Source organism: Polypterus senegalus, chromosome 12 (assembly GCF_016835505.1).
Source record: "Polypterus senegalus isolate Bchr_013 chromosome 12, ASM1683550v1, whole genome shotgun sequence".
Taxonomy (NCBI): domain Eukaryota; kingdom Metazoa; phylum Chordata; class Cladistia; order Polypteriformes; family Polypteridae; genus Polypterus; species Polypterus senegalus.
The window spans coordinates 103,176,880-103,187,094 of record NC_053165.1 but is presented as its reverse complement, the minus strand read 5'-3'; positions in this window follow the sequence as shown (position 1 = coordinate 103,187,094).

Here is a 10,215-nt window from a genome sequence, read left to right as displayed (position 1 = left end):
CGAGAAGATTACAATTATCCGAGCCCTTAACTCTAGAATCTCTGAAGCCTTTGAAAAAACGTAATCCCGACCCACCTTAAATCCCTTTGCACCTCTCCATCAGCGTCTTTTGTTTTGTAAATGTGTTGATCAGCACAACCAACCTGCTGTGCCATCCACCCCAACCACCACCGCAACTCAAGTTGTACACAAAGTTTTCCCAGATCTGTTTATCAGGGTGTGAGGTGCCTGGAGTTGTACAGGGTAAATAATATATCGTTATTTGGAACACATGCATTTCTTGTGTGTTCCATGTCTACAAAGATCTGGGTAACTGCAGGATGACAGGAAATGCGAGGCAAGAAATGTTGAACACATACCTAAAGCAGAAACTTTTCCATGTTATAGTAATAATGACATTTTGACATCGAGTGTATAATGTGTGAAGAATGAAGTCCAAATATCAAATAAACACTTTCACAAAAAGTACACGTATAACAAAACAAATGCGCTTTTATTCAAGAATATAACCGAAGAAAAAGTGAATTGAATGTTTTTTTGTTTTTTTTTACTTTGGTTATATTCTTGAATAAAAGTGCACGTTTATTTGATATTTGGACTAAAGCAGGGGTGTTGAACTCCGGTCCTGGTGGGCCGCAGTGGCTGCAGGTTTTCATTCTAACTTTTTTCCTAATCAGTGACCAGTTTTCACTGCTAATTAACTCCTTTTCCCTTCATTTTAATAGCTCTATTTTTAAGGATTCAGTCCTCTGAATTGATTCTTTTCTTCATTAAATGACAGCCAAACAGAAATGAGATGTGAAACGAGCCAACAGATGACCAGCTAAAATGGGATTTCAAACTCAAACCAATTTCACTCCAACTAATCTCTTAATGAGAAGCCAATTCTTGCTGTTAATTAAACCCATTAATTAATTCCATGGCTTGTTGCTGCTCTCATTCTGCCACAGCAGACATTTCCAAAACTGTTGATATTTCCGTTTTTTCTAAGAGCAAAGTCAAAATATTTTGGTGACCTGAGAGATCAACCCTTACCGAGACCATCACCTTTCTTTATTGTCAGATATTGTGTGATGGGCGCAGGTGAGCTGCTCATGTGGTAGCTTGTTTAGTGTCTCATTATTGTTTGGCTGATAATTAAGGAAAAAGAGACAACTAAGGGGCCCGAGTCAAGTTAATTTAAACTAAAACAAAAGAAGTTAATTAGCAGCAAAAATTGGTTAATAATAAAGAAGATGGTTGGAATGAAAACCTGCAGCCACAGTGGCCCTCCAGGCCAGGAGTTTGACACCCGTGGACTAAAGTCTCCACATGTTATACACTTCACGTCATTATTAGTATAACATGGAAAAAGTTTCTGCATTAGGTATGTGTTCAGCATTTCTTGCCTCATGTATCCTTTCATCCAACACTTACCAGATCTTTGTAGACACGGAACAAACATGAAATGCATATATTCCAAATAACGATATCCTGTATTATTTACCCTATACAACTCCAGGCACATCACAAACAGATAAGGAGCCTTGGCTTGAGCTGGGAGAGCTGAACTCTGTTAAGGGGGCGGTGGGACAGCAGGCTGCTTGTGCTGATCGACACATTTACAAAATAAAAGATGCTGATGATAGAGGTGTGAAGGGAATTAAGGTGGACCGGGATTACGAGTTATTCGTAGGCGCCGGTAATTCTAGTGTTAAACTGTCCCCTATTCGCAAGCGTGTGACACTTGGTATTCCTATGCCACTGCCATTTGTAGCACCTCTCAACCTCCTTGTGCTGGAGTGTGTTCACTCTCTCTTTCTGATATCACTCAGTCAACTCATAACTCAGACAGAAGCTTCAGTTTTATAAAAGAACTCGCCATCTCAGGATGGAGGAGGCTCTAATCAGATGCAACCATAACTTCAGACCAGCTCATCATAAAACAGCATACTCACAGATCTGTGAACACAAATGAAACAATCAAAGGCTGACTCAATCTGACATCACGAGAAAAATAATATAACAGAAGTCAACAAAGACATTAAAGGAAACCTACGATAAATACCTCAAATACAGACACCCCCTCACCACTGATGATGCAGTCTCCACTCAGTCTGCACCTGCGTTTAGCCCTGGCGCTGCCTTCAGAATGTCAACATACCTTCATTGCACGCAAAAGGCAACCAATGGGGTAAGAGAGAAGACCCTTGAGGAGCTGTTGAAGGTACGATATATTCACTACTTATTCCGCCATCACTATTGTGCCTGTGCTGCTCCCTCTGGACGTTCATTGCTCCCCATTAACTCTGTAGTGACTCTCGATGTCATACAATTGACCGAGGTAGTCAGCACCTCTCTTCTGGTTCCCTGGAACATTCCCTACTTGAAGTTTGTAAGTCTGCAAAGCCAAATACTAACAAGTAATTCAAGCAATGCAGTGCACGATAGTCAGACCTGATGATAAACTGGTTCCCTAAAACATAATATTTGAGGGTGTCCACAGCCCATTTAATGATTAATGCCTCCTTCCTAACCATGGGGACTTTAATCTCTCTAGGGAACAGTTTACAGCTTATAAAGGTCAAATTCTGTTACAACGAATATCTTTACAACAAATTTTTCCTTTCAACAAACTATTTTACGGTCCTAACAGTTTCCCCATATGACAGAGTCTTTAGAAATCTTGTTACTTTGAAATGTATTCAGCAGTTACTTTCATTACAATGAAGTGCCCAAAAGACCTTGAAATGCTTGAATGAACCATCCTCAGAGCAGTTAGTCCTGTGGCCGCAGCTCAGTTGTGCACAACGATCCCCAAACAGAAACATTGTCAATTTTTCTCTTTCTTCAAACTTTCCTCATACTGTTTTTTTTCTTATGTTTGTTTTCTGTGATTTTCAGTAATACTTTTTACTTATTGCTCGTCAACATTTGAAAAACATCCATTAGAATTTAACTCATTGTCACCCTCCTATAGAAATGGCAGACATGAAAACACGACAACAGTACACATTAGAAAGAAAAAAAAATGTTTTTGTGGCTCTCGATTCCGGCAAAATTAAAAAAAGATGTTGCCAGTGAATTCGGAATTTTGCCATCGACATTGTCAACTTTCTTGAAAGACCGAGCAAAAAAAGCAGAAAAATGTTAGGTTGCAAACCTTGGGCCTCAGTGCAAATGTATGTGAATTGCTGCATTTGAAGACGTTGAAAAAGCTGTTATTCCTCTGATTATTGGCAAATCGACCAATCCTCGTGTTTTAAGTGTGTTACATTCTTTCCCTGCAAGTATAAAGCAAGACATTTTGGGAAACTGGCTGCGACAATTTGACAAGGATATTTTGACGCGTGAGTCGCTGTCTTGCACCCCAAAACACAAGGCTGAGTCTCAGTACTTTAGCAAAACCAACTTTATTCAACTTGAAACAGGAGCAGCAGGGTTTTTGATTGAGGCAGGAGCTACCAGTCTCCTATACACAGACACAGCAAACGGGCCTAGTCGGGGCCAGGTCAGTGGCCAAGTTAAACTGTTCCCTGCATTTATGATGTTCCTTGCGTCACCCATCGAGGATACTGCGACCTCAATTGGCTCGGATTTGCTTCTGCAGCGCTCCAAAAAGAGTTCAGAAACCTCACAATATGATTGATAACTGCGCTGCCCACAGCAAACTTCTACATTTAGATAACATTCAAGTTGAGTTCCTCCCACACAATTGCACGGCAGCGCTTCAGCCGCTGGATTTAAGCATCATTCGCACCCTGAAAGTGTATTATTGCAAGGAAATGCTGAGAAAAATTCTCATCAGCATAACTTGTAGACAGGAGGAAATAAAAATTAACACAAAAGAAGCTACTGAAATGATTGCAAACTCCTGGACACAAGATAAAGAAAGCACTATAGCTATAAATACAGAATCTCATTACAACGAAATATTTGTTAGGTCCCTGGCACTTCGTTCTAACAGAATTTGCCCTGAATACACAACGGGGTGTCTACCAGCCAGGGATGTGCAGTCAGGGGAAGCGTCACCATGATGATTCCAATAATTTTGATCATTTTAATCGAAATCTCTGAATTGGCGCATTTCCTGCTCAAATACAGGGGAGAAACACGAGGTGCAGCAGCGACGAGCCTCACCTCACCTCACCTCGGATTGCGCTCTCCCTCACATACTGGTTTGAGGCCTGCAATTGGCGCTACCTGTTGCTCTCTCTCTGTATGTCACCAATATGATGTTTGCAGACACGTTTATTATACACCCTGACTTTCCACAGTCTGGCCAATATCTTTAATGAATGTGTGTGACATACTGTATTTAGTCTTGCTAATCGGACATAAAACCTCAATGAGAAGGCCCAAGGTGAGGCAGACAGTACCGGAACGCAATGAAGGGGACGCATGTGAGCCGAACAGGTGCTCGTTGCTGCTGTTCTTCTTCACAGAGGCGCCAATAAGTTCACGAGATCAGAAAGTCAAGTGCACTGCAGCGGTCTGTTTATTTTTTTGTTCTGACTAACTGCCAAAATGGAAGATTAAGACTTTTAAAACTAAAGGAAAAAAGGAGGACTTTTACAAGAAAGTGACAGAGAAAGATAGGAGCATGGACTTCATTTACAAATAAAGGTAAGACCATAAACGGTTTTCAATTTAATAAAGAGGGAGGCTGAACGTACCCCAAGGAGACACCGCCGCTCCTCTGAAACCCCCTCTTAAACGGTGATACAATGGGAAACAAATACAGCTTTTGTTTTACCTCCTCTTTGCTCGATCAGCTGCTGGCTTGCTGCTGCCGTGCTTACGTGATCTGCATTTCGTCTCTCTTCGACCCCAGACATCCTCAAACACTATGCGATCTCTTTTCGCTCTTCTGTTATTTCAACGAGTAGTATTTTCAGTTTGTTTGCGCTAATGCGATCTTTACTCTCCTTTTTTTGAGACTTTTGAATTTTCCTACCTCCATTATCTCTAACCTACTCAGCATGTGTATCATGTGACTTGCTTACAAAGGTTGTAAGTATGACGTGACTTGACCGTTGCGTGGGACGAGAAAGTGTCTCTCTGTCTCTCTTCAAAAGATCACGTCTTGTCACAAGTTTTATTTTTAATAATAGATTGGATCAGACTAAGAAAAAACAATCCAATATTTAAAAACTAAATTTTGACCTTAAATAAATTATTCTTTTTTTTTTTTTGTTATCCTTCCGTTGAACAGTCTGTATTAAAATTGATTAAAGCATCAGAATTAAAAGCTTTTAAAAGCAACTAAATATTTCAATTAAGGTCAAAATTGAAATCTGTTTTTTTTTGTACACCACTCAGTCCTTTCATTTGTATTTAATGAATATGAATTGTGGAATTGCAATGGCAAATTTAGAACACATGGAGGGTGAGGAGCAAAGGCGCGCTCTCGCTGCTAGAAATGTAACGTTCTTTCTTAGCCAAATATGCACCTTAGCTCTGTGTGTGTAAAGAATGCTGATGAGATTTGAAACATCACCAGTAGTCATGTGCATGCAGACTGTCAACTGAACAGTGAATAAGCTGCTCTTTAGGGTTCATATATTTGTAAATCTGACTGTGAAGGAGTCAGTGCCTCACCAGCCATGAACCTCACCATACGTCACTGCTCTCAGCTTCCTCGCCCCCTTCTGGCCGCATCTGTCTGTAACACCAAAGGCAAAGCAAAATCAGGACATTTCAGTACAGGGTGTTGACGGATTACATCGTTCAGTGACAAACAATCCTGTACTATGGTGGCCCTGAAGTGCAGAGGGCAAAAACAAATTAAATTATGCAAAACAAATCAGAAACCGCAAAAACGGATTGAATAAGCAAAAGCAAATGTGAAACACAAATGCAAACGCAGCAGCAGGCAAACAAACAAACTGAGAAACATTAAGAAAAGAGCAGCGCATAACCCAAATGGAGTCGGAAAAACCATGAAAACTGCACGAAGTTCATTCCGATTTAATCCCAGTTTTTCAACGAGTGATGGGGTGAAAGCGAGAACCGCTAAGCGGTAAAAGACATCTCTTATCTTTTTTTAGGTATTTTATGTACTTTAGCAGAGAAGATAACGTTTGCCTGACTCGGAGCACATTTGGCCAAAGTAGTGGCTTAGCAGACTGGGGTTTCACCAGTAAATGGGTTTGTAAGCCGGAGAAACTTGACACGTCGACTGCAAGCATAGCAGAACGAATTTGATGTCTTGGTGGAACCTCGGGTCACGAACGTCTCAGAACACGTACAAATCGGGTTACGACCAAAATGTTCGTCAAACGTTTGCATCTGTTCACGACCACACACTTGCGTGACGAACAAGCCAGCTTCCCTTCTGGTTTGTACACGCCGATGATTTCCGCAAGTGTTCAGTCTCTCCCTGAACATTGTTCTCAGTCAGACATGCGTGCAATTGCTGTGAGCTCTTTGTGCTCTACTTCGTGTGCTTTTGCATTAATTTTGCAATTAACCATGGCCTCTAAGCAAGTGAAGAGTGGTACTTCTGGTGAGAAGAACGGTTAGAAGAAAATTAAAATCGAATTGAAGAAAGAAATTATCGAAAAGTATGAGCGTGGCGTTCATGTTACCGATCTTGCCGCCAAGTACAAGAAATCAAAATTTACGATTTCGACTATTCTAAAGCAGAAAGAGACAATTAAAGGAGTTACAGTGTTAACCAAGCAGAGGCCTCAAGTGCTGGAAGAGATGAAAAACTGTTGCTAGTGTGGCTGAACAAGAAGCGGCTTGCAGGGGATAGCGTAAGGGAGGCGATGTTATATGAAAAAGCCAGGAAGATTCATGGCGATTTGCTGCAAAACTATCCTTCTACGAGTGGCTAGTTCTTCCTCCTCACTTCCTTCATGCCAGACCTCGACTCATGCAAGTTTAGTTTTCTTGGTTGTTTATGGTTAGTTTTTGTATAAATTAAGGATTTTTCAAATTTAAATTTTTTTCCCTGTATTTAAAACTCATTAAAAAAAGTGTTTACAGCGAGCGGTTCGTAACGCTATAGTGTGAACTCTTGCAGTGTTAGTTTTCTCTGTTGTTTAAGGTTTTCTCAGTGTTGTTTAATGTTTTTACATTTAGTTTATTATTACACTGTGCATTCTATGGTATAATTAACTATTTTTGTGCTTAAAAATCTTTAAAAAAATATATATATTTACATACAGTTCGTACAGTCTGGAACGAATTAATTATATTTACATATAATCCTAGGGGGGAAATCAGTTCGGGTCACAACCAAATCGGGTTGCGACCATAGTTTTGGAACGAATTACGGTCGTGACGTGAGGCTCCACTGTACAGGTATATGCTGTCTGTTAGTCTAGTGTTGAACTAAGTTCTAGGTAAACGGAGAACAGTCTGTCACTTTTCTGATTTACTTTCGCAGACATCATTGAGGAACCAGTTCTCTCACGGTGCGACAGAAGCATTATTGGCTGCAAGTCATGTGTGAAGCAGTGGCTGGAGACATCTCAGCACTGTGCAAAATGCAGGGAGGCCAACAACGATGTTATAGAAGTTACTGGTCTAACAGCTGCATTTTCTGTGTTGAAATCATTTTTTCCAGAAGAGTTTACACACACAAAGGTTTACATTTACAGTCAGTCGATCGTTTCCTGTCTGTCCTGTTCAGTTTTCAGATGCAGCAGTTCATACATCTCTCTGAGTTACATTTATGAGAAAGAGCAGAGCTTATTTGCATGGTGTAAAGTCACTGTTTATGGCTCTGAAAAACAAATGTGAAATATCAGGATAGTTTTCTGCAAAATGACTCTCTGTTCTTAGTTTGTCCTGTTCAGTTGTGAAGGGATCAACTCCAAAAGTGGAATATTCTTTGAGTGCAGATCCCGAGCGCTGCCTGTAAAGTTCTCCAGCTTCAAGTGCATGTGGTAAGAGTTCTGGAGAAATTCTTCTTTTACAGCCAGGTTCCGCAGAGTGATTTGGGATGCCTTTTGCTGTCGAAATAAGAGCAGGTGTTTAAACGTGGTTATTATCAGGGTTGGAATCATTCTCACGCTTCCTTTTTTATTTTTTACCTGGGATTAATTGAGCATTCCATGAATCTGCCACACTTGCAAGACCGATGAGGCACAGCTGGCAGGTCAGGTTGGACACACAGTATCGCACAAGGTTGTCCTCCATATCTATCTCCTCCTGGTCCATCAGCTGGCGTAGGGCTGTTTTCACTGGACAGTTGACACGGTTGTTGATCTCAGGCCAAAGCCTTTCAGCTGAGTGGTTCTGAGTTAGCAGAAACATCTCTTAAAATGTTTAACAAAAGCTCAAATTCTTATACTACTACAGTACTTACATACTTGTAAATGGTACGAAAATCTTACTCTTGTGGATGAAGCCTCTCGTGATTGAAGTGATGATGTGACAGCATCTCCTGCATGAACAGTCAAATAAAATTCCTTTCCATGGTCCACTCGCACCTCGTCCCACATACCATAGGCGATTACTGTAGGCCAGGACAAATAATGAATGTTTATTTTACTGTCTTTTCAAAGTATTTTGATTTTTGACCAGTTAAAGGGGTGAGTTTTACATTAATGAACGTTGAAAGTACCCATTCATGTTGATTTGTGTTATTTATTAGTTGTAGTAAGACACCATTCTTACCCAGAATGCCTCAGATTTCTTTGTTATGTCCCTGTCATGCTCAGACGCTGTAGATGTGTGTCAGTACAAAAGAAAGATGTGGAAACCCAAGAACTTTGTTCTGTTCATAAATGGCCCCAGTTTAACTGTGCTGCAGTAAATGTGAGTTATCTGATTCATATGCAATTCTATTTGATTTGTCTCTCTTTTCATCCAAACGCCACATATATATCTGTCAACATTAAGATGAAATACTGATCAAAATGTTCTGCAAGTTCTTAATGTATTATAGTCAGGAACATGGCACCAGAAACATTTGGTGCATTTCTCTATTTTACATTCAAATATTGTACATTTTTTGTGCCAGTTAAAAACAGATAAGAAGCCATAATGGGCTTTGTGAAATTATATTTGACGCTGCATTATTACATGTCCATCTAAACACTGTTAATAAGTCAGTAATAAAATAAAAGGTTTGAGAGGTTGTATTACGTGAAAACATCTTCATACATTTAGATAGATGGTCGAGTTGTTTTTGATCGGCATTGCGGAGTGACTCACAATCCTTTTGCTGAATCCATCAATAGCTAAAACATTGGTGACCCCGAACATTACACGATTTTCGTTTTGCTCCAGGTGAAGCTTGTGCCCCATGTATTCAGCATGGTATGGTGTGGGATTAAGATTTAGAGCTCCCTTAAAAAAAATCACAAGAACAAATGACAGCAAATAGGATAAAGAAAGAATTTATCATACGCTAACTCAAACTCTGTATTCAGTGAAACAGAATTACCATTACAGGGGTTTTATCACACATATGACTTACAACAGGTTCTGAATACAGTTCTGGCAGAAGATTACTGAATAACATACGTGGCGTCTTGCTTCATGATAAGGTTGATGCACCTCTCTTAAAATTGACCCAATTCGTCCCTCTGCAGCATGTATCCCTTTCGTGGACAGATAACCCTTCATCATTTTGTGGCCATATGTTGGGCCCACCGGTTTAAAATAAAGTTCATGCTAGAACAACAAATGTAAAGTCGCTTATTCTAAAACCAGATGTGTAACGCTAAAGCATTATTGTGCTAATTAACTGCACTAATATCAATGACAGACTGTGACGATGCCGGTTCAATGCATGCTCCCATCGTCTTTACGGGAGCCCTTGAACCCTGCACTGTCGGTAATGTCACCGATGACCTCATGTGACGATGTGGGTTCTGGCTCCACACTCCCTTTGATGTTTGGAAGCACTTGAACCCAACACCGTCGATAATGTTGCCGAGTGAGCTAGTCAGTGTAGGCAATAAACAATCGAGCAAGGGGATGGTAAAGTGCAAAAGTGCATTGTGCTTTTATTTAAAACAGTCAACAACAGTTCATCAAAACAGTGTTCAATGATTCCAAGTTCCTCCATAAATAAATAATCCAATAAAAGAAACGTGGAGGTTAAAACAATAGAAAAAAAACACAATCCTTTAAAAACGACGTTAAAATGTTCCTTTAGGAAGCAGTCTTAAAAACAACAAACAAGCTCGGTGCTTCTTTTAATATGTGACTCCCCTGCATCTCCCTGTCCAGGCTTCGTAACAGAGGAGCCACTCTCTCTATGCAGCTGCCCTC